Source organism: Equus przewalskii, unplaced genomic scaffold, assembly GCF_037783145.1.
Source record: "Equus przewalskii isolate Varuska unplaced genomic scaffold, EquPr2 ChrUn-12, whole genome shotgun sequence".
NCBI classification, from domain to species: Eukaryota; Metazoa; Chordata; class Mammalia; order Perissodactyla; family Equidae; genus Equus; species Equus przewalskii.
This window is the reverse complement of record NW_027228749.1, coordinates 196,222-218,888: the sequence shown is the minus strand read 5'-3', so window position 1 is coordinate 218,888 and position 22,667 is coordinate 196,222. Positions and strand designations below refer to the sequence as shown.

At 42.6% G+C, this 22,667-nt stretch overlaps 1 long non-coding RNA gene and 2 other non-coding genes across 3 annotated transcripts; all 3 read right to left on the bottom strand.

Moving 5' to 3' along the window:
• Positions 1-6,955: 6,955 nt before the first annotated feature.
• Positions 6,956-7,028, bottom strand: TRNAV-CAC (transfer RNA valine (anticodon CAC)). Its single transcript has one exon. It is a non-coding gene; the product is annotated as a tRNA-Val (tRNA).
• Positions 7,029-13,051: 6,023 nt separating this feature from the next.
• Positions 13,052-19,619, bottom strand: LOC139081523 (uncharacterized). Its single transcript, XR_011536674.1, has 2 exons — positions 19,137-19,619; positions 13,052-14,689 (listed from the first exon to the last, which is right to left on the bottom strand). It is a non-coding gene; the product is annotated as an uncharacterized lncRNA (long non-coding RNA).
• On the bottom strand, positions 14,064-14,137 carry TRNAN-GUU (transfer RNA asparagine (anticodon GUU)). The gene has a single exon. It is a non-coding gene; the product is annotated as a tRNA-Asn (tRNA).
• Positions 19,620-22,667: the final 3,048 nt, after the last annotated feature.

Below are 22,667 nucleotides of genomic sequence, written 5' to 3'. Positions count from 1 at the left end.
GCACCCAACACAGGAGCACCAAAGTACATAAAGCAACTATTAACAAAGCTAAAAGGAGATATCAACAACAATACAATAATAGTAGGGGACCTCAACATCCCACTAACACCAATGGACAGATCATCCAGACAGAAAGTCAACAAGGAAATTATAGAATTAAATGAAAAACTAGGCCAGATGGCCTTAATAGATATATTTAGAACACTCCATCCAAAAACAGCAGGTTACACATTCTTCTCAAGTGCGCATGGAATGCTCTCAAAGATAGACCGTCTCTTGGGAAACAAAGCAAGCCTCAACAAATTCAAGAGGGTTGAAATAATATCAAGCATGTTTTCCAACCATAATGCTATGAAACTAGAAATCAATCACAAGAATAAAGCTGGGAAAGGGGCAAAAATGTGGAGACTAAACAACATGCTACTGAACAAGCGATGGATCATTGAAGAAATTAAAAAAGAAATCAAATATTATCTGGAGACAAATGAAAATGAAGACACACCATACCAACTCATTTGGGACGCAGCAAAAGCAGTCCTAAGAGGGAAATTCCTTGCAATCCAGGCTCACCTCAATAAACAAAAAAACCTCAGATAAGCAATCTCAAATGACATCTAACCAAATTAGAAAAAGAAGTACAAACGAAGCCCAGAGTCAGTAGAAGGAGGGAAATAGTAAAAATTAGAGCAGACATAAATGAAATTGAAACCAAAAAAACAGTCGAAAGGATCAACGAAACAAAGAGTTGGTTCTTTGAAAAAATAAACAAAATTGACAAACCCTTAGCCAGGCTCACTAAGAAAAAAAGAGAGAAGACTCAATAAATAAAATTAGAAATGAGAGAGGAGAAATCAAAACGGATACCACAGAAATACAAAAGATCATAGGAGAATACTATGAAAAGCTATATGCCAAGAAATTGGACAACCTGGAAGAAATGGATAAATTCTTAGACTCTTACAACCTCCCAAAACTGAAGCAGGAAGAAATAGAGAATCTGAATAGACCAATGACAAGTAAAGAAATCGAAACAGTAATCAAAAACCTCCCAAAAATAAAAGTCCAGCAGCAGACGGCTTCTCTGGAGAATTCTACCAAACATTGAAAGAAGATTTAATACCTATCCTTCTCAAACTATTTCAGAAAACTGAGGAAGATGGAGCACTCCCTAATACATTCTATGAAGCCAACATAGCCCTGATTCCAAAACCAGACAAGGACAAGACAAAGAAGGAAAACTACAGGACAACATCACTGATGAACATAGACACAAAAATCGTCAACAAAATTTTAGCAAACCGAATACAGCAATACATTCAAAAGATTATACACCATGATCAAGTGGGATGTATACCAGGGACACAGGGATGGTTCAACATCGGCAAGTCAGTCTACGTGATACACTACATTAACAAAATGAGAAACAAAAACCACACGATCATCTCAATAGATGCAGAGAAAGCATTCGACAAGATCCAACAGCCATTTATGATAAAAACTCTCAATAAAATGGCTATAGAATGAAAGTACCTCAACATAATAAAGCCCATATATGACAAACCCACAGCCAACATCATACTCAATGGGCAAAAACTGAAAGTCGTCCCTCTGAGAACAGGTACAAGACAAGGGTGTCCACTCTCACCACTCTTATTCAACATAGTACTGGAGGTTTTGGCCAGAGCAATTCGGCAGGAAAAAGAAAGAAAAGGAATCCAAATAGGCAATGAGGAAGTGAAACTCTCACTTCTTGCAGACGACATGATCTTATATATAGAAAACTCCAAAGAATCCATTGGAAAACTACTAGGAAATAATCAACAACTACAGCAAAGTTGCAGGGTATAAAAATCAACATACATAAATCAGTAGCATTTCTATACTCTAACAATGAACTAAGAGAGAATGATCTCAAGAACACAATCCAGTTCACAATTGCAAAAAAAAAAAGAATAAAATAGCTGGGGGTAAATTTAACCAAGGAAGTGAAAGACCTATACAATGAAAACTACAAGACTTTCCTGAAAGAAATTGATGACGACATAAAGAGATGGAAAGACATTCCATGCACATGGATTGGAAGAATAAACATCGTTAAAATCTCCATACTACCTAAAGCAATCTACAGATTCAACACTATCCCAATCAGAATCCCAATGACATTCTTTACAGAAACAGAACAAAGAATCCTAAATTTCATATGGGGCAACAAAAGACCCTGAACTGCTAAAGCAATCCTGAGAAAAAAGAACAAAGCTGGAGGCATCACAATCCCTGTCTTCAAAACGTACTACAAAGCTCCAGTAATGAAAACAGCATGTTACTGGTACAAAAACAGGTGCACAGATCAATGGAACGGAATTGAAAGCCCAGAAATAAAACCACACATCTATGGACAGCTACTCTTCGACAAAGGAACTGAGGGCCTACAATGGAGAAAAGAAAGTCTCTTCAACAAATGGTGCTGGGAAAACTGGACAGCCACATGTAAAAGAATGAAAATCGACCATTCTTTTTCACCAGTCACAAAAATAAACTCGAAATGGATCAAAGACCTAAAGATTAGTTCTGAAACCATAAGCTTCCAGAAGAAAATATAGGCAGTACACTCTTTGTCATCAGTATCAAAAGGATCTTTTCGGACACCATGTCTTCTCAGACAAGGGAAACAATAGAAAGAATAAACAGATGGGATTTCATCAGACTAAAGACCTTCTTAAAGGCAAGGGAAAACAGGATTGAAACAAAAAAATCAACGAGCTAAATGGGAAAAAATATTTGCAAGTTATGTATCCGACAAAGGGTTAATCTCCATAATATATAAAGACATCACACAACTCAACAAAAAAAAAAATCAAACAACCTGATCAAAAAATGGGCAGAGGACATGAATAGACATTTCTCCAAAGAAGATATACGGATAGCCAATAGACACATGAAAAGATGCTCATCATCACTAATCATCAGGGAAATGCAAATCAAAGCTACACTAAGATATCACCTTACACCTGTTAGAATGGCAAAAATAAACAAAACAAAAAGTGACAAGCGTTGGAGAGGTTGTGGAGAAAAATGAACCCTCATACACTGCTGGTGGGAATGCAAACTGGTGCAGCCACTATGGAAAACGGTATGGAGATTTCTCAAAAAATTAAAAATAGAAATATCGTATGACCCAGCCATCCCACTGCTGGCTATCTATCCAAAGAACTTGAAATCAGCAATTCCAAAAGTCCCATGCACCCCTTTGTTCATTGCAGCATTATTTACAATAGCCAAGGTGTGGAAGCAACCTAAGTGCCCATCAAGTGATGATTGGATAAAGAAGATATGGTGTATATATATACAATGGAATACTACTCAGCCATAAAAAAGGATAAAAATCATCCCATTCACAACAACATCGATGGACCTTGAGGGTATTATGTTAAGTGAAATAAGCCAGATAGAGAAAGAAGAAACTCTGTATGACTCCACTCATAGGTGGAAGTTAAGCATGTAGACAAAGAGAACAGATTGGTAGTTACCAGGGGAAAGGGGGGTGAGGGGGTGGGCACAAAGTGTGAAGTGGTGCACCTACAACATGACTGACAATAATGTACAACTGAAATTTCACAAGGTTGTAAACTATCATAATCTTAATAAAAAGTAAAAAAAAAAAAAAAGGGGGGGGGCGGAGCAGTGGGAGCACAATTGGTTCATGTTCTTCCCAGGTGCTTCCACCAGCCCAGGCCTAAGGGCGCTAGCGGTGAGCACCACCAGAGAAGCACAGCAAAGAACAGGAAGACGGATGACTCTAGATCCGGAAGGCATGACCAAGAACCAGGACTTTTTTCTCTCTTTCTTTTCTTTTAATAAACAAGCACCGCAGGAAAACAGCAGGCCTCCAGTGACAGCTCCTTACTTCCTGGAGCAGGCATTGCTCGTGGGTACATTTGTTAAAGTGACGATGATGGCCAAGCTCACCAACACCCCCTAAGGGGACCCACACCTCCTCTTAACCTCTTAACATATGGTCACTCTATAATCTCTAATGATATCATCAGCTTTACATTAACACAGTGTTTTGTTATGTCTATCTTAATTAGATCTCCAGGCAAAGAATATACATTAATTAACTTAATCTAATATCAGTCAGAGAACTTAAAGAGAATGGTAGGTCTTAAAATCTCAAATTGAGCTGACACGTAATAAAGAAAGACAGGTTGGGATCATATATTAGATGATACCTAAAGACGTTTACTCAAAAGAAGCATGTGGAATAATTGAGTCATCGTGATTTCTAGAATTATAAGACTTGATCTCCTTTTAGAAGATATTATATGGTATCTTTCATTTACAGATCATAAAATTTTATAAATTTGAATATTGGTTGGAGTTAAAGTTTGCTTTTTTGACCAGTAAAACCAGTGTAGGAAATTTAGGCAGTTCAGTGTCGTTAGGATTTTGAAGAGAATAGAAGTCCAAGACTTGTATAAACTAGAATACTATGCCACCAATATTTTGCACATTCTTAGAAAGTCTGGACGACAGCAACAAAAAGTAGTTCTTAGGCCAAAATTGCTAAACCAGTCTGATGCATACAAGGAGTCATCGTTAGAAATATGACACGACATAAACATTTTCCATGCCATTATATGTCAATTATTAAAATTCTTTAAAGTGTTTAAAATTACTTGAGATTCATGCTTATCATCAACTTGAATTTTTTTCTTGTACCCAGCACTGAGACCACTAATTTATCCACAGCTAAATCCTTTTTCTTTTTTTTCTGAGTCACAGATTCAGCAAGAAAGGAAGTGCAAGAAAAAAACCCCCATCAACAGCACCTTGGGACTCCACTGGGATCCCGGAAATAGAAGCTCGGTCATTACCCCACTTTGGGGAGAGGCACAACTGGGTACGCAGCCCGAATCAGCTTGCCTCTGTCTGCTTGGACTCAGACTGAACCCAGGACCAGGTCAGGGTCAGGTCAAGACAAGACTAAGCACCATTCTCACAGGGCAGCCGCCTACCTGACAGTGCCAGATGCAGGATTCTGGAAAGGTCTTGAGAACTCTCGCCTTCCCTCTGATTCATTTTCCACCTGCTCCCCTCAACCTCGCACCACAAGGAAGGATCCTTCACCTTTTTGTCGGGTCACAACTCTTGAAGATCCCAGCAGGGCAGAGAGAGCCAGGCAGGAGCCAAGGGGGCAGCTGCGCTCCCCTGGAGGGTCTCCCTGAAGAGGTGGGCAGCGCTAGAGCTCAGGCGGACTCAAGACCCCACTGCCCGCCAAAGCAACGAGGAGGAGTCCGGAGGGCAGATGGTGCTGGGGAGACTGACAACCTATCTGTTCCTCCAAGCAGAGGGCGGGCCTGGCCTGCACTGTCGGGGAGAAGGGGAGAGCCCAATCAAACTCCGCCTGAAGCTTCTCTATAGCCTGAAGGAAACGGGTGTCAGGTTCCTGAAAGGGCAAGAGGGGTCTCCTCCAGAGGACAAAGGCCTCCCCTGTCCTTGGAGGAAAAGTCCTCCAGCTGGTTCCAAGGGACATTGCGAAAGGAAAGGGGCAACAGCGGTCCACTAAATGATTCTGAGATGCCTGCAATTACTCTCAAAGGGTGCCGCAAATCACGAATATGTGGAAAAAGAGCGAGAAACCCAAAGTGGGAAATGGCTAACTGGTGCATTTAGGTGACGAAATACAATGCCTGCAACTTTTTTGAATGTTTCAATTATTTTTAAGCAGCAATTGGAACCTAAGCCCCAAGTTCTCTTTAGATGAAAACTCAAAGTGAGACATTAGGTTTCTGAGACAAGGGAGGAGGAGCGCAGGCTGCCCCTCACATCTCACCTCTGCAGCCTGGGAGGTAGATGCCTTGGCCCCTGTGGCCTGGCCTCCCGCAGAGGCTCTTCCCTGCGTCTGGAGCTTGAGGCCCACCTCACCTCTGGGGGTGAAGAGAAGACTCCTGCATGCGGAGGCCGTGCCCAGAGACGTCGCTGATGGGGAACCAATCCCGGAGCCCAGTGAAAGTGCCTACTCCTAGCCCCAGGCCACCGGGGAGTCACACAAGGGCTCTAACTTGGCCTCTCCAGGTGACAGTTCTGAAAGCAAAGGTTCGATTTCTGAGACGCGGAGAGCAGAAGCGCAGACGAGTCCCAGCGGCCCAGGGCTGAACGCAGCGGTGCAGGGCCCCCAGCCCCCAGCCGGCTGCCCATCACCCTTCACCTCTCTCAGCCCGGGGGACGCTCGGGACGCTTTGGGCTCTGAGGCCTGACCACAGGGGAACTGGTCTGTCTTCCCTTCTGGTGTAGCTTTAGCACTGTGTGCGGCAGAGCCAAGGACGTGCTCTTTCCGAACCTCGGTTTCCTTCTGAGTAAGGGGCGCCCTTGGGTCTGAGGGGGTGAGGAGCGGAGCCGGTCTGCGCCCTGATCGCTGACCTGGCTCAAGCGGCTCTCCTGACAACGGCACGTGTACAGGCTCCTTTTCGTGCCCAGACCAGCTTGACCGGGGGAGCACGAGGCTCCGTCTACGTGCCTTTGCCTGGAGACCCGGTTTCTTCGGCTGGTTTTCTTTTGCTCCGTCAGGCAAATGAACCTGTTGTGCAAGTGTGCTGGGAGTGGGGAAGCCAAGTGTGCTTCACAGGAAAGAAGTTCTTGGTTTTTAGAGACATGATACTTGTCAGCCTGTAGAGAATACTTCAGAGACAGATGAGAAGGTTAGGGTCTGTCTGGATCTCAAGGTAAGCGAAGCCAGCCTAGTCCTGCGCCCGCCTTGGACTCACTGACTGTGTCCCGGTCTCCATTGTGACTCAGAGCAGACAACCGAGGCCGAGTAACTGGCCTAGGGCTGAGTAACTGAAGTTGTGCCACGTTTCTTGTGAATGGAAAATGCGGCTGCGGCCGCACCTCCACGCCCGGTCCCCTCCTCTGCTTGTTTTTGCAACACGAAGGTAAGTTTGAGGAAAAAAGAGGTTGTTTCCGCCCGGTTTCGATACGGGGACCTTTCGCGCGTGAGGCGAACGTGATAACCACTACACTACGGAAACGAGGGGTGTTGGAAGACGTAACGACATATCCATGAAAACCTTAGGTCCTGCCACAACCATTCCAGACGCCCACTGTTTTGAACTGGGAGAGGCTCCGGGAAGCACCAGCGACCCCTCAGGCAGGGAGACTGCGGCTCCGGAGAGGCCCTGGCTCAGGGTTCCGCGCCTACCCCCGAAGCCAGGGCCCTGGGACCCCACAGTTTGACTTCGGGGTCCCGCATCACACGCAGGATTTCCACTCCCAGGACTAGGCGCCCCTGTGCAGGAGTCGCCCCCGCTGATCGCAGCTCCCGGAAGCTGCAGGAGCCGGCGGGTGGGTGCGTCTGAGCCCCGGGCGCCCGCCGCCGCCCAGGAGTCCGGACGTCGCCCCTCCGGGGCTGTGGACGCGCGCCTCCGTGGCCATTTTCACAGCCACATAGAGCTATGCAGTCTTGGTGTGGATTAGGTGATGCAGGAGTAAGACGGTCTGTCAGCAATTGCGGGACACAGGTGGAATTTTTGTCCCATCTCCAGGACACTGCGTTTGATCCTCAAGAACGGCGTTTTAATGACTTTTGCAGAGCGGATTTCTCTATCGCACAGACAAGACTTCAGTATAAGAATGGAAGTCACGGAAACAATGGCCTTAGAGGACAGATAGGGAAAAAGTTTTGAGGTAGGACTTGAGCGGTGATGGAGAGGTCTTGACCCTCAGTGGGAGCCAAATGGCCGAGCCCGGGGAAGCTCTGGCACCTCAGGGGCTCCGATCCGGTGGCCATTACCCTTCATTCCCGAGTCCCTCCTGAGAGCAAAAGAGCATCCTGGAGCAAAGCAAGAGCGCAACAGGTTTCCCAGATCCACCAGAAGCAGAGGGTGAGACACAAGGACCAGAGTGGAGGAGGAAAGAGGTTTAGACACAGAGAATTGCAACGGGTTTGTTACCTACACACCAACGGGGAACTGGCTTTATTTAAAGACTGAGAAGGACCTGTCTTCCAACGGCTCGAGGGCTAAACTTTCCATGGAAGTGTGTCTGCCTGGAATATAGTTCAAAGCTAGCTACGATGTGTCTACAGACGTTAGGATGAAAACTATATTTAATTAGTAGTAGTAAATAAGAGATTTGAGTGTTAGCTCACATGCTTACTCATAAAAATGGGAAACAGTTATTAGAATGTTGTCATGAAACAAAGACAAAAACAGAATTTATAGAAGAGGCAGAAGAAAGGAAAAAGAAACCACAGATAGCTTGGGAATGGGGAATTGTATTTATCTTTTCCTTAGGAAACGGGTGAGCAGAAAGGCATCAAACGGCTTGTCTGATGGCTTGTTCTGGTGAAGCTGACAAAGTCATCAGATAAACAATTTTGGCTACTTATAGATGCTCCAAAAATTCTCGAAGGCTTGGCTGTGGAATGAATGGGGTGACTTTCTTTGTGTAATACCTGCCAGTGTCCTTCCTTTGGCACCTCTGAGTCAGTTAAGCCTAATTGTGCTATTTTCCTCATCAGGATTTCTCAATCTCCTCTCTCCCCCTTTTGGGGTCACAATTATTCTCAAAAGAGCAGATTTGACCATGGGCACTTCGGTCTCTCCCTCACACAGTTGGATATCAGCTTAAAGTAACGGTCGTGAGCAACATATACGTAACCAGATATCAGATTGCGGAGGAAAGTCAAAAACCTGAGGACAGCAGAAATATCACAATAAAGATTTTGAACTTACTTTGCATCCAACAGCCTAGGCCAAACCAGAAGAATAAATCTCAATATCACTTTAGCAATAATCGGGTGGCTTTCAACTTTTTTTGTTGTGGTGTAATAAATATAAAGGACCTAATGTGTACTGTTCGAAAACCTTTACCAATGTAAACCGACCTGAATAACTACTGATGTGGTGCCCGGACTGAGGTGTAGCACGTTTCCAGACCCCAGAAAGCTTCCTCGTGACTCTTGCCATGCAAGAGCTCACAGAGTCATCTCCACCCCCACCACTCACCAACTTCCACCAATGTCTGTTAGTTTTTCCTGCCCTTTACTTCCACATAAATTGAATTATAAAGTATGTACAGGGTTTTTTTGTGGGAGAGGGGCGTGGGTGTGACTCCTGTCATTTCAACATTACGTTTATGAAATGTATGCATGTTTTCCACGTAGTTCTTTGTTTCCGTGTGTGTTCCTTGTATGAACATACCTCAACATATGTATTTCTTCTACTGTTGTTGGGCATATGAGTCGTTTGCAGTTTAGGATATTTCGAATTGGTAGGAACAATCTTTTATATGTCTTTTGGTGGACACACTCACACGTTTCTCTGGGGCGGCCCGTTCCAATAGAAATGTAATGCCAGTCATAGGAATTTTAAATTTCCTGGTAGGTGTATTTTAAAAATTAAAATAAAAAAGGTGAAATCAATTTTAATAATGTTTTAGGAGACCTACTGTATCAAAAATATTATCACTGCAACATGAGACGCTAGCAACATTTCAAGTGTTCAGAGGCTACACGTGTCTCGTAGCTACCATACTGGACAGTGCAGGTGTAAGGTATAGAGCTAAAAGTAGAATTTCTGGGCCACAGCACACAAGTGTGTATGTACAACCCTTAGGTGATACTTCCAAAAATTCTTCCAGCATTGTTCAACATATTTATACTCTTACCAGAAATGGATGAGAGTTTCCAGGGCTCCCCATCCGGTCAACATGTGGAATTGTCAGTCTTTTCTTTTTTTTTTTAAATCAGGTTTATTGAGATGATAGTCACGTAAATTAAAATTCACCAACATTAGATCACACTACATATTTTTCAATGATACCCTTTCTTTGCAAAGCTGGATTTTGGTGGTTGCTGTGATCAAAAGCAAGTACCATGCAAAAAGTCCATGTCAAACAGGAAATGTAGGTGGCAGTTTGAGAAGCTGTGCAGTGCACAACACCAAGGTATGTGAGTTTCAAACGTCAGAACACTGGAAACAACAAACCGCTCTATTGCACTTTGCAGAGAGTCAAGAGAACACATAAGAATATCCACAGCTCCAGCCACATACCCACAAAATACAGAAATCTAGGCAAACTCAGCAAACAACAACATTCCCCAAGTAAAGTGATATTTATGTGGCCAGCCAATCTATCGGGAGATTAGAGCAAACAGGAAGAGAGAGAGAGAATTTGCAGGCAATCAAAGATTATTCATTAAATAACAATTTAATATTAGTCAAAGGTTTAAGGTTAACTATCGGTCTTTAAATTGTAAAATAAGCTGATACATATTGGAATGTGAGAATGTTGGGATCATATATTAGAAGACACCTAAAAATATTTATCAAAAGTTGTAAATGGAATAATTGAGTCCTCTGGTTGCTAGAAGTGTAAGAATTTATCCCCTTCTAAAGATAGCGTCTGGAATATTTAATTACTTGAACTCATAACTTTAAAATTTTATCAATTGAAATACTTATTGGAATTAACGTTTGCTTATTTTAGCAGTACAACCGGTATAGGAAATTTAGGAAATTTAACTGAATTAGGACTTTCAAGCCAAAAGAAACCCAAGACTTGTATATACTAGAGTATTATGTAACCATTATTTTCCACATTATGAGAAAATCTGAAGGAAAATACATGATACTTTTTAAACTAAAATTATTAAACCATTCTAATTTTTGTAAGGAGTCACCTTGATAAATAAAATATCCAACATGACATAAACTTGTTCAATGCCATTATATATCAAATATTTAAATTACTTAAATTGTTGAAAAGTATTAAGATTCCTCTCTATCAACTTCATTTCTTTCCTTTTTTTGTACCAAGCAATCAAGACCATTCATTCAATCTATAGCTAAATCATTTATTTTTCCATGTTGCAAATTCAGCAACAAAATTTTTCCTTATGGATATATCACATTTAAAGCATAAGTAGCAAAACATTTTTTCTAGAAATTCTTAATTCTCTTATTTTAAATTTATATAAGTGATTATTACCACCCTTAAACTAATCTGGCAGTAACACCTTTAAAGTTTTTGAGAGCTAATTTGTCTATTCCCTCCAGAGGAAGAGAAAGCATATCGATTTGTCTCTGAGAAAATATATTTACAAAAGGGAAAGATCCCATCAACCTACTGGGCATTCTAAAGGAACTAACTGTGGTATCATTATTTAAGGTGGGAAGAGAGGCAATGACATCTATTAACAGTGCTTACTGGTGAAGGAAATAAAAGGAAATAATTTAGCAACATGAGGTCCTTGAAGGACCCTCATTGCTAAAAATTGGAGTAATTCCATGACGTCCTTTTGAGTCGCGCAAGACATTGTCTTTTCCAGGGTATATATCTGTTCACAAAGTTATTGATTTTCATGATTTTACTAAGGGCTGACCTTACTGCTTATAGTTTTGGGAAGTATTAAATCTTGATTTGTATAATTGTCAGAATTGTTCATGTTGCTCATTTAATTGCTTGTTTGCCATGATATAAATATCTTTTTTCCTCTCCTTTCTTGGGTCTCATTTGAACAATCTTTAAAGAACATTAAAGAAAAATCTTTTAGCTATTTAGAAACTTGAGTTTACCAATCAATGAAAGTTGCCCCCTGCATGCTAGAAATTCAGTTTTCTTCCTGTACTAACACCTCCTTTCATTCAAGCAATTTATTAAAGCCAAGAGTTCCTGTGGAGGGACCAAGTGTATTCAGATCATCCTTATTACAGATACTCCACTTTTTGCAGAAATTGACAACTACTGATTGGGCCCATAAAGTTCCCTCACTGGAGAGACAAGATGTGAACAACTTCTCATCGCTACTGTAAGTGAGCATAAGTGAGGCCATCTTGTTACGCCAAATGGCCCCAGCCCCTCCTCTGTGTGACTACTCACTTCTCTGCACATACTCTAAAAAAATTCACATGCTCTGCCTGAAACAAAACCCCTCCTTACTGCCCATTTTCCCTATATAACTACCTCAAGGTTCTGTAATCCTTGAAGATGGTTTTTTTTTGAGACATTAGTCTGTCATCTTCCTGATCACGTCAGCTAATCCAATTAAATCTTCCTTTCTCACTCCCTAACTCATTGTGATTAATTGGCTCAGATCAAGGAGAGCAGAGTGAACTCATTGCTCAGTATCACTACGGTCTCAAGTACCAGGAAATACCAGAATCCACAGCACAACAGGCAATCAAAAGAGGCTCACAGACTAGATTAGCTGTCATCTACTACCTAACAGGGAATAGATCCCTGTCAACCACCATTAGCTGTCCAACGTACGCAACAGAATCTCTCTGTGTAATGCTCAAACACCCTTCTGTTGTACCTCCCCCTTAGTTAAGTCAGAGGGGTACCACTCCCTTCTTAGAATATCATAGATGGATGTATAGAAAGATTATTGTGTTGGCAAGTAAGTGAAGAAGGGGACATTGATAGAGTTGGAAAATAAATTGGAGAGTAATTTGGTACTGCTTCTGTGGAAGGCAAATTTGCAGGATTTACTGAAATTACAAGCGTATAAACACTACAATTTAGACAGTGCACTTCCAGTTGTCCACTCTACAGAAATACCTGTGTAAGTAGCCAAAGATATGGGAACAAGAATGAGGGTTGCAGCATTATTTGTAGTCATAAAACCATGAAGTCAACTTAATTTAAAAAGCAATATGAAAAAGGTTAAATAAATAATGCACAAACTATGGAAGAAGTGCCTTTGTCAAAAATAATGCAGAGGATAATGATGATTCACCAGATCACAACATTATTGATAGAGCAGTTACCAAATCCAGGCACATCCTGGGGGAAGGAAACTTTCGTTGGCCTCATATTTACAGATGAAAAACCTGTGGCACACCAACCCCAAATGCTGCCAAGGATGTGGAGCAACAGGAACTCTCATTCACTGCTGGTGGGAACGCAAAATGGTACAGACACTTTGCAAGAGTTTGGTAGTGTCTTCCAAAACTAAAAATATTCTTAACATATGATCCAGCAATTGCACTCCTTGCTATTTATCCAAAGGAGTCGAAAAGTTATGCCCACGCAAAAACTTGCACACAGATATCTATAGCAGCTTTATTTATAATTGCCAAAACTTTGAAGCAATCAAGATGTTTTTCACTAGTTAAATGGATAAACAGTGGTCCATCCAGATAATGGAATATTACTCAGCATTAAAAAGAAATAAGCTATCAAGCCATGAAAAACATGAAGGAATCTTAAATGCATATTCCTAAGTGACAGAAGCCAATGTGAAAAGGCTCCATATTGTATGATTCCAACTCTGTGACGTTCTAGAAAAGACAAAACAATGGAGAGAGTAAAAAGATCAGTGGTTGCCAGCGGTGGGGTGAGGGGGATGGATAGGCAGAGCAGGAAGGACTTTCAGGATAGTGAAAACACTCTGTATGAGACTATAATGGCAGATACATGTCATTATAAATTCTCCAAACCCATGGAATGTGCAACACCAAGAGTGACCTGTAATGTATACTACAGACTTTGGCGATTGTGATGTGTCAATGTAGATTCATCAGCCGCAACAAATGTACCACTCTGTTAGGGGATGCTAATAAAGAGGGAGGCTATGCATATGGGAGGGAGACAGGGAGCGTGCGAGGAATCTCTGTACCTTCCCCTCCAATTTTGCTGTGAACCCGAAACGCTCTAAATATTAGTCTTAATTAAAACAAAAAAGTAAGCACAATTGAGAAGCTCAATCTTCCCAAAGTAAGCATTTTGAAAAAGGAATGCAAGTATGTCTAGAAAATTAAACACACACACACACACGCACAGAGAAATGCTGAAGCACCAAAAGTTCAGCTTACTCTTCAAGCCTGTAAAGGGCAGAATAAAGATTTTATCTCACCACACCAGAAGCAGAACTCTGTTTCAGGAGTTCCTCTACTGCATGTAGAAACCTGACATCCCAGCAGACACTGTGTGAGAATCTGGTTGTGGAGGTGTGAGGAGGATAGAGCCCAGAACACAGGAGGGTAAATTGTGTAAGAGAAAAATCCACAGGAGATGGAGAGCAGGAAACACGTAGGACGAAGTTGGAATCCACGGGCTTACGTCCCTGGGTGGGATCGAACCACCAACCTCTCGGTTAACAGCCGAACGCGCTAACCGATTGCGCCACAGGGACTCGAGCGCCTCCGCCTCCTGGTCTCCTTAGGATGTGAGCACCTACTCAGCCCCCAGGATGTGTCGCCCGCCCTGAAGTCCACCTGCAAGTCCAAAGCCTCGGAAAAACGGAGAGACCAGAGCGATGAATCATGCTGTTTGTCGCGTTGGAAACTGGTGCACTTGATGATTCCGAAACTAGAAGGGCAGCAGAACGGCCTCGTCCCGCCCTGCCCGTCACCCGCCTCAGAGGCCAGCGTCCCTCGAGACGCCCGGGTGCGCGATCCCCCGAGCCACGTGGGGGCCTAGGGAAGGTGAACAGCCTGTGGGCTCTCGTGATGGCTCTTGCCGTTTTCTTCATTTTCACCTAAAAGAATGAGCGTTTGCCCAGGCTTCTGAGACGCCTTCGGAAAGATGCTGCAGGTTCCTGTGTCCAGCACCGGAGCTCCACGAGGGCAGTGGTCGCTCCTGTGTCCCTTTGTCGACAATAGGATTTGCCACTCCACAGGACTCTCTACTAGGACTTGTTGAATGAATACATTGTCGTCTGTAGCTTTTAGTTCCATGAAGAATCCTGAGAATGGAAATAATGAAAGGTCTTTCAAAGCGGAAAGTTCTTTCTAAAAGAACCGGACTTCACTCCGGTTAATTGATTTCGTGGGGCGGGCAACGGGAAAGGCCTACGATGCCAGTCTGCGCTGTGGGCTCCTGGTGCTCCACTAGGCCGCTTGTTCTGCGGAGTAGATCCCCAGGAGAGGGAAAGGGGCGGGGCCAACAGGGAAATGGTACCCAGAGAAAACCAGCGGGGTAGGTGGGGTTTGGACAAGAGCCAAGAAACCCCAGGCCAGATCCATAAAGATGAGAATTGGTTTTGGTATATAGCAGAATGGGGAAGGAGGGAGAGAGCTGAAGTGGGAGAGAAAGCAAGAGAGAAAACGACAGAGGGAGGGAGGAAGGAATGGGGGGGGCGGGGAGAGAATTTGTGCTTCCATCCCTCTTTCACTCCCTCTCTTGCCCTCTCTCCTTCTCGCTCTTCTTCCCATCCCTACAGTTGAGAAATCCTGAAATATCCAAATCTGCAAAGAAAGACCCAACCTAATCCGTCCTCAAGAGTATCAGCTCTGGGCTGTAAATCTGGTTCTGCCCTCGTGTGGCCTTGGACAAATAAAGTACACTTTATGTGCCTCACTTCTTTCTTCTGTAAAATGGGACTAATAAGGATATTCTCCTTCATTCTGTTGCTGTCAGATATGCCTGGATTTAGTAACTACTGGATCAATAACGTTATAAGCAGCAGAATCGTGAATATTATTGTCCTTATCTTCTGAATCTTTTGACCACCACTATCCTGATTTTTTTCCACCTTAAATTAGTTTTGTTTCTTCTAGAAATTCCTCTAAATGGAATCAAAGGGTATATGTGCTTTTGTGTCCACTTCTTTCTCTCTGCACAATGTCTTTGAGTTTTATCTGTGTCACTGAGTATATCAAATTTTCCTTTCTTTTAAATTGTTGAGTAATATTCCATTTGTAGGGGACTGGACTTGGCCACGCCAAGATATGTCTCTTTGGCATGAGGATTATTTGGGGCTGGTCACTTTTAAAAAACTGCAAACAGGAAAGAAACTCTGAAAAGTAGAATTTACTTACCCTTTGTTAAGAGACGTTTACATTTGTAAAGGAAATCTCCATCTGTAAAGGTGTCTCCCTCTCTGTACCAGGAAGAAGGGGAGAATGACCTTATCTCTAGAAACTCTTAATCAATGAAGAAGGCAAGGACTTAAATCTGCATAATAATTTTACTCTGGTTTACTGAACTTGTCTGGTAAACTCCTGTAACTGACTCCCCCCACCCCCAACATCCTCCTTTGTCTTTAGCTGAAGATATTTACGGTGGTGGCTTCAGCCATTTTGGTGAGTTGCTCAGGTTGCCTGAGCCTCTCCCATGTATACATGTTATAAAGCTTTGTTTAATTTTCTCCTGTTATTCTGTCTCATGTGAATTTAACTCCTTCTCCAGCCAGAAGGACCCAGAGCGGGTAGAGGAAATGTCTGCCTCCCCTACACATTGCACAGATATTTCACAATTCCTTTACTGTTCTCTTAGACATTAGGGTTGTTTCCAGTCTTGTCTATTGTGAGCAAAGCTTCTATGACAATGTTCTATTACAATGCATTTGTGGATGCATTTTTTTATTTCTCTGGGATAAATACCTAAGGGAGGATTTGATGGAATCAAAAGGGGAGGTGTATGTTTAATTTGATAAGAAACTGCCAAAATATTTCCCAAAATGGTTGTATCATTTTAGAGTCACACCGACAATGACAGTTCTGGTTGTTGAATAAAACTTCTCTTCTTCACCAAACTCGGCTCAGTTTCCTCTGAAATCTCTTCTCAAGTAGGCCCTAACTTTCAAACTTCTGAGTTTGTCTTTGCATTGTCCAATTTTAGCAAGAATCCTGCTAAGTCATTTTAACCAGAATTCCCCCATCCACGATATTTGATCAGGTTCCCCATCCTCCACTGTCCACCAGGTGATACCTGATCACATTGGCCTACCTTCAGCAAGAATCCGTTAGGTTGGTTTAGCCAGAATCTCCCCTTAACCCTGATGTTTCCTCTTAGTAATTTTCCACTCACTAACCTTCACCCTGCTCCTTGCTATAAATTTCCACTTTTCCTTGTATTAAGAATTGAGTTTGATTTCTCTCTTCTACTACAAAGTCCCATTGTAATAGTCTTCCAGAATAAAGTCTGACTTCCTGTCCTTTAACAAAAGTCATGAATAATTTTTTCTTTAACGTGTTTCACATCTTCACCAAAATTTGGTGTTTTCAGACTTCGCAATTTTATTTATTATACTGAGTGTAATGATATCTCAATGTGCATTTAATTTCCATTTCCCTGACAACTAATGATATTGAGCACTCTTTTCTGTGCTTACTAACTATTTGTATATCTTTCTTTCTGAAGTGTCTGTTCAAGTCCTTTGCCCGTATTTTTAAAAATGCATTGCTTGAGGGGCTGGCCCCGTGGCCGAGTGGTTAAGTTCGCGCGCTCCGCTGCAGGCGGCCCAGTGTTTCGTCGGTTCGAATCCTGGGCGCGGACATAGCACTGCTCGTCAGACCACGCTGAGGCAGTGTCCCACATGCCACAACTAGAGGAACCCACAACGAAGAATACACAACTATGTACCAGGGGGCTTTGGGGAGAAAAAGGAAAAAACAAAATCTTTAAAAAAAAATGCATTGCTTGATTTTTAAATCAATCTTTAAGAACTTATAAGGTATTCTGGACACAGGTACTTTGTCAGATTTGTTTCTTGAATATTTAGTCTCTCAGTCTGTGGCTTGCCTTTTCACTTTCTTAAGGGGGTCCTTTGATGAGAAGATTTTTTAAAACGTCAATAAAGTCTAATTTACTATCACTATCCTTTATATTGATTATTTTCTGTTTTCTGTGTAGGAATCTTTTTCTGTGTAGGAATCTTTGCCTACCCAGGTCATAAAGATATTTTCATATGTTTTCTTCGTTCTTTATAGTTTTAGCTTTAATGTTTCACTCTATGATCCATCAAAAATTAACTTTCGTGACTGTGGTAAGGCAGGAATAGAGTTTCTTTCCAGCACCATTGGTTTCAGCAACATTCTTTTGCCCATTGAATTTAGATCTTTATTGAAAACCAACTGACCATGTAAGTGTGAGTCTATTTTAGGTCTCCCAACTCAGTTCCATTTATCTATATTATCTTCCTTATGCTACTGCCCCTGTTTTATTTATAATAGTTTATAGTAAGTCAAAGTCAGGTAGTGTAAACCCACCAGCTTTGTACATTTTTTGCACAGCTCAATAAAATTTGAAATATGTACATAATTTGTAGTCATCACACAGATCAAACAATGCTGTTACTTAGTCCCTTTCACTTCAGTATCATGGCATTGCCCTTCCATGTCCTGGTTGATCCCTTTGCTAAAGATCCTCCTTTGTACCCTCTGAAGAAAATAAGTCTTCAATTGTGTGCAACTACAATGGAGAGGCACAATGTCCACAACACTCAGCATAAACTCTGGATTTTTCCTTAAAACAAAATATAACTCACTTTCTAGGCCTTTTAATCACTTCTGACCATGAAACATAATGTGTTATCTAAATTTTCTGCTTCATTCTTGGGAGATAGAGTTTCATGGAGGGCCCCATTTGCTAGGCTGAACATGTTGAACATGAGGTTGCAAAATGGAGGCTGCAGGAGAGCTGACTCTTTTTTTGCATATGAAGGAAGATGAGAGAGACGTTTAGATACAGTACAGGGAAGAATAGGCTGGAACCAGGAAACTGATTTTAGAGTTTGGCCATGGATATCGCCATGGATAGAGAAGAGGCTGGATGGGCATATAAAGGGAGGAAGAACTTCAGTGGAAACCAGTTATTTAAAGGCCATTTTATGACACTTTATCATTTGTTTGATTTTTCTTCTTTTCATCTTTGTAAAAATAGCAAAAGGTGGACTTGATGTACTTGTTATGTATTTTAAAAAAATGCATATTTAGGGGCTGGCCCCGTGGCCGAGTGGTTAAGTTCGCGCGCTCGGCTGCAAGCGGCCCAGTGTTTCGTTGGTTCGAATCCTGGGCGCAGACATGGCACTGCTCATCAAACCACGCTGAGGCAGCGTCCCACATGCCACAACTAGAAGGACCCACAACGAAGAATATACAACTATGTACTGGGGGGCTGTGGGGAGAAAAAGGAAAAAATTAAAAAAATCTTTAAAAAAAATGCATATTTAAATAAGTTCCACAAACAATGCATTGAAAGTAAAATGGGTCCACCGGACGGGGGTGAGGGGTGTCAAATCTACCTTGCTGAAGTGCCCCTGGTTGGGTGACAGCTTCAACAGTTGTTGCTTTCTTTAGTTTCCCCCACACCTAAGAGTCCTCAGTTCAAAACTCATCAGAAATAATTTCCTTTGCTAAAAGATTTTAAAGTACTCTTACTTCAAATAAGGGTATTTTTTAAAAACTTACCAATTGCTTCCTTGGAATGTGTAGAAAACCCAGAAAGAGACGTTCAAGCACCACAAGACCACGTGCTGCCCAACGAGGGAGGAAGGGCAGCTGCTTACTCGCTGGTAATCAGGCCAAGTTCGTCTGCTTTGGCTCCAGCTATAGACGGGAACTGGACTCATTTTCACCAGCGACAGGAGGACCGGGTCCCAGAGGACTCCGATTTGATCTTCATGGAAATCTCATAGGATTTCTTCCTTTCCCTTTGCTCTGTTTCTACCTCTCCCTTTCTGTCTCTTCAAGATCGTTTTTGGATCCTTACTGGACAGGACTTGGGGAAGCCGACCTTCTCCTACCGCTCTCTCCCTGCCTGCGCGTGCTCGCCGCTCAATCTAACGCGGACGTTACTGCCGGCGGCTGAGAACCGGGGGCCGGAGCACAGCGGTGCTGGAACCCACAAACGCACCGCCCGCACCCGCGCGCCCCGCGGGCTCGGGTCAAACTGAATCAACGCCTCTCGACGCTTCTGTGCAGGCGCCGCTGGAGACGTGTGTGGGGCTCCTGACCCGGTGAGAGGGGCCGCGCTGAGGGGGCCACTGGCCCTGGAGGACAGGACGGGAAGAGGCTGATGTTGACGGGCAGAGCCAAAGGAAGTCTCAACGGCGGCCCAACCCCAGGATCCCGAGATTAAAGGTCTCAAACCCTAAAGTCTTAACGGACGAGGGTTGGGAGTTGACTCGATCTCCACGCCTTTATCAGGAGATTCGTTTGCCAAGATCAGAGACTAAGAAAGAGAAAAGATTGTGTGGACTAAAGTCCGCAATTAACCAGAGAGGAAACACGATTTTGTGACAAACTGGATGTGTGGTGTGAGAGAAAGACCGGCGTCAAAGAGAACTCTGTGTTTTGGTCTGAGCAAACTCATCAAGTAAGGTAGGTTCAAAGTACAGGCGCAGCGGGTTTTAGGGGAAAGACCTGGAATTTAGTCCAGAGCCCTGGGGCCTTCCTTCAAAGAGTTTTCCATCCTAGCCGTCTCCGTTCCTGCATCCCTCAGGGTCCTTTATGATGTTGGAGATGCCGGGGTCTCACCTGGACGCCTCTCCTCCCACCTCCTCCTGGCAACCACGTCCGCTCCCAGGCCCCGGTGACCTTCCCTCCACACGTGGGTGCCTCGCAAAGATGTGTCTCCAGGGCAGTTCTGAGGTGTCACCCTCCGCGACTGGTGGATCTGGCCGGCCTCGCGGCAGATCACTGTCCGGCAGAGCACTAGGCCTTTCGTGTGGGGCTCCCCTTTTGGAAAAAGCTGGGAGGGAACAGCCTGTGGGGAAGGGATGGGAGGGGAGGGGAGGGGAGGGGAGGGGAGGGGAGGGGAGGGGAGGGGAGGGTGGGTGGCATCAGGGAGCCCATGCAAGTTGGGCAGTGCCAGGTTCTGGATGCAAAGGACATTTACTATCCAAGAAGTTGTACTCGTTACTATTAATTATGAATTTTGTCAATAAAAACTCTATGGAAATTTGCTTTCTTTCTTATATGTACCTACATAATATCCTTGCTTTTGCCTCTTGGCCCTCAAACCTAAAATATTTACTCTCTAGCTCTTTACAGAGCAAGTTTGTCGAACTCTGCATGAAATTATGCCCAATACTTCCTAGAAAAGATACCCAGTAATTTCTTTTACCTATTTTCAGTCTTTGAAAATTTTCCTGATGACCACCTTTCCTTTCTTGGCTTGAGGTATTTAGTATTTGGTTTGTTGTCGTTGCAGTAAAACATTAATACATACTATGCAAAATAAATGTGGATTAAACTATTTAAATTCAGAAATGAATAAAGGATAACATTGAGGTAGAAAATTGTATCAACCTGAGCTTGGAAAGAACTTTTGCAATCTGATATGATCAGCTACTTCCTCTGGGAAAACAATAGCACCACTGATAAAATGTTGATAGATTACAATGAGTTTAAGAGTTCTTTCTGAGAACTCTGGCTAGTTTATTATCAATTTTGGGTGAAGCCAAATAATCTTGATCCATTTTCATATAAATCTAACTGTCTTTATCCAGACATTCTTTTTTTTTGTATTCAACTTAGCATTGATTACCAATGACTTTTTATATTCTCTATCAAGACACAAATATTTGAATTGGCTTACGCATAAGCTTCTTCTATCGGGATCAGTTTGAAATAAACCTTTGACAGATGCTGACAAAGATTCTCTCCTTGATCAAACTCTATTCAGTGTCCTCTGAACTTTCAACCAGGCCTCAACTTGTGGACTTCTGTGTTTGTCTCAGCATTGTCTAATTTTAGTAATAATCTTGCTAAGTCAGTTTAACCAGAATCCCCCACCCTCCATATCTGATCACCCTCAATGTCTAATCAGGTTCCTCTTCCTCAACCATCCCCCATGTGATGCCTAATCGCCCTGGCCTGCCTTCAGCAAGAATCCTGTTGGGTTGGTTTAGCCAGAATCCTCCTAACCTCTGATGTTTACCCTTAGTAATTTCCTATCCACTGATCCCTCACCCTACCCCTTGGCTACAAATTCCCACTTTTCATTGTTGTATTCAGAGTTGAAGCCAATCTCTCTCCCCCACTGCGAGACCCCATCGCAGTGATCCCGACACCTATAGCCATGGTCTCCCTTGAATAAAGTTTTCCTTACCATGGTTTAACAAGTGTCACTGCATAATTTTTTCTTCAACAATCCTCATGAACAAATTGTGGGTGAGACTTTAAAAAAAAATTGTGGTGGGGCCAGCCCTGTGGTGCTGTGGTTAAGTTTGTACCTTCCGCTTCAGTGGCCCAGGGTTTGCTGGTTCGGATTCTGGGTGCGGACCACGCACCACTTGTCCAGCCATGCTGTGGCAGGCATCCCATATATAAAGTAGAGGAAGATGGGCATGGATGTTAGCTCAGGGCCCATCTTCCTCAGCAAAAAAGAGGAGGATTGGTGGCACATGTTAGCTCAGGGCTAATCTTCCTCAAAAATATAAATAAAAAAATAATTAAAAATTGTCATAAAAAATGCATAACATATTTCTGTATGCCAATAAAAAACTAACAGAATGAGAACTCAAAAATACAATCCCATTTACAATCACAACAAAGAGAATAAAATATCTAGGAATAAATTTAACCAAAGAGGTGAAAGGCCTATACAAGGAAAACTATAAGACATTACTGAAAGAGATTGATAACAACATAAAGAAATGGAAAGATATTCCACGCACATGGATTGGAAAAATAAAGATAGTTAAAATGTCCATACTACCTAAAACTGTCTACAGATTCATTACAATCCCAATCAGAATCCCAATGACATTCTTCACAGAAATAGAACAAAGAATCTTAAAATTCATATGGGGCAACAAAAGGCCCTGAATAACCAAAGCAATACTGAGAAACAAGAACAAAGCTGGTGGCATCACAATCCCTAACTTCAAAATATATTACAAAGCCATAGTAATCAAAACAGCATGGTACTGGTACAGAAATAGGCACACAGATCAATGGAACAGAATTGAAAGCCCATAAATAAAACCACACATC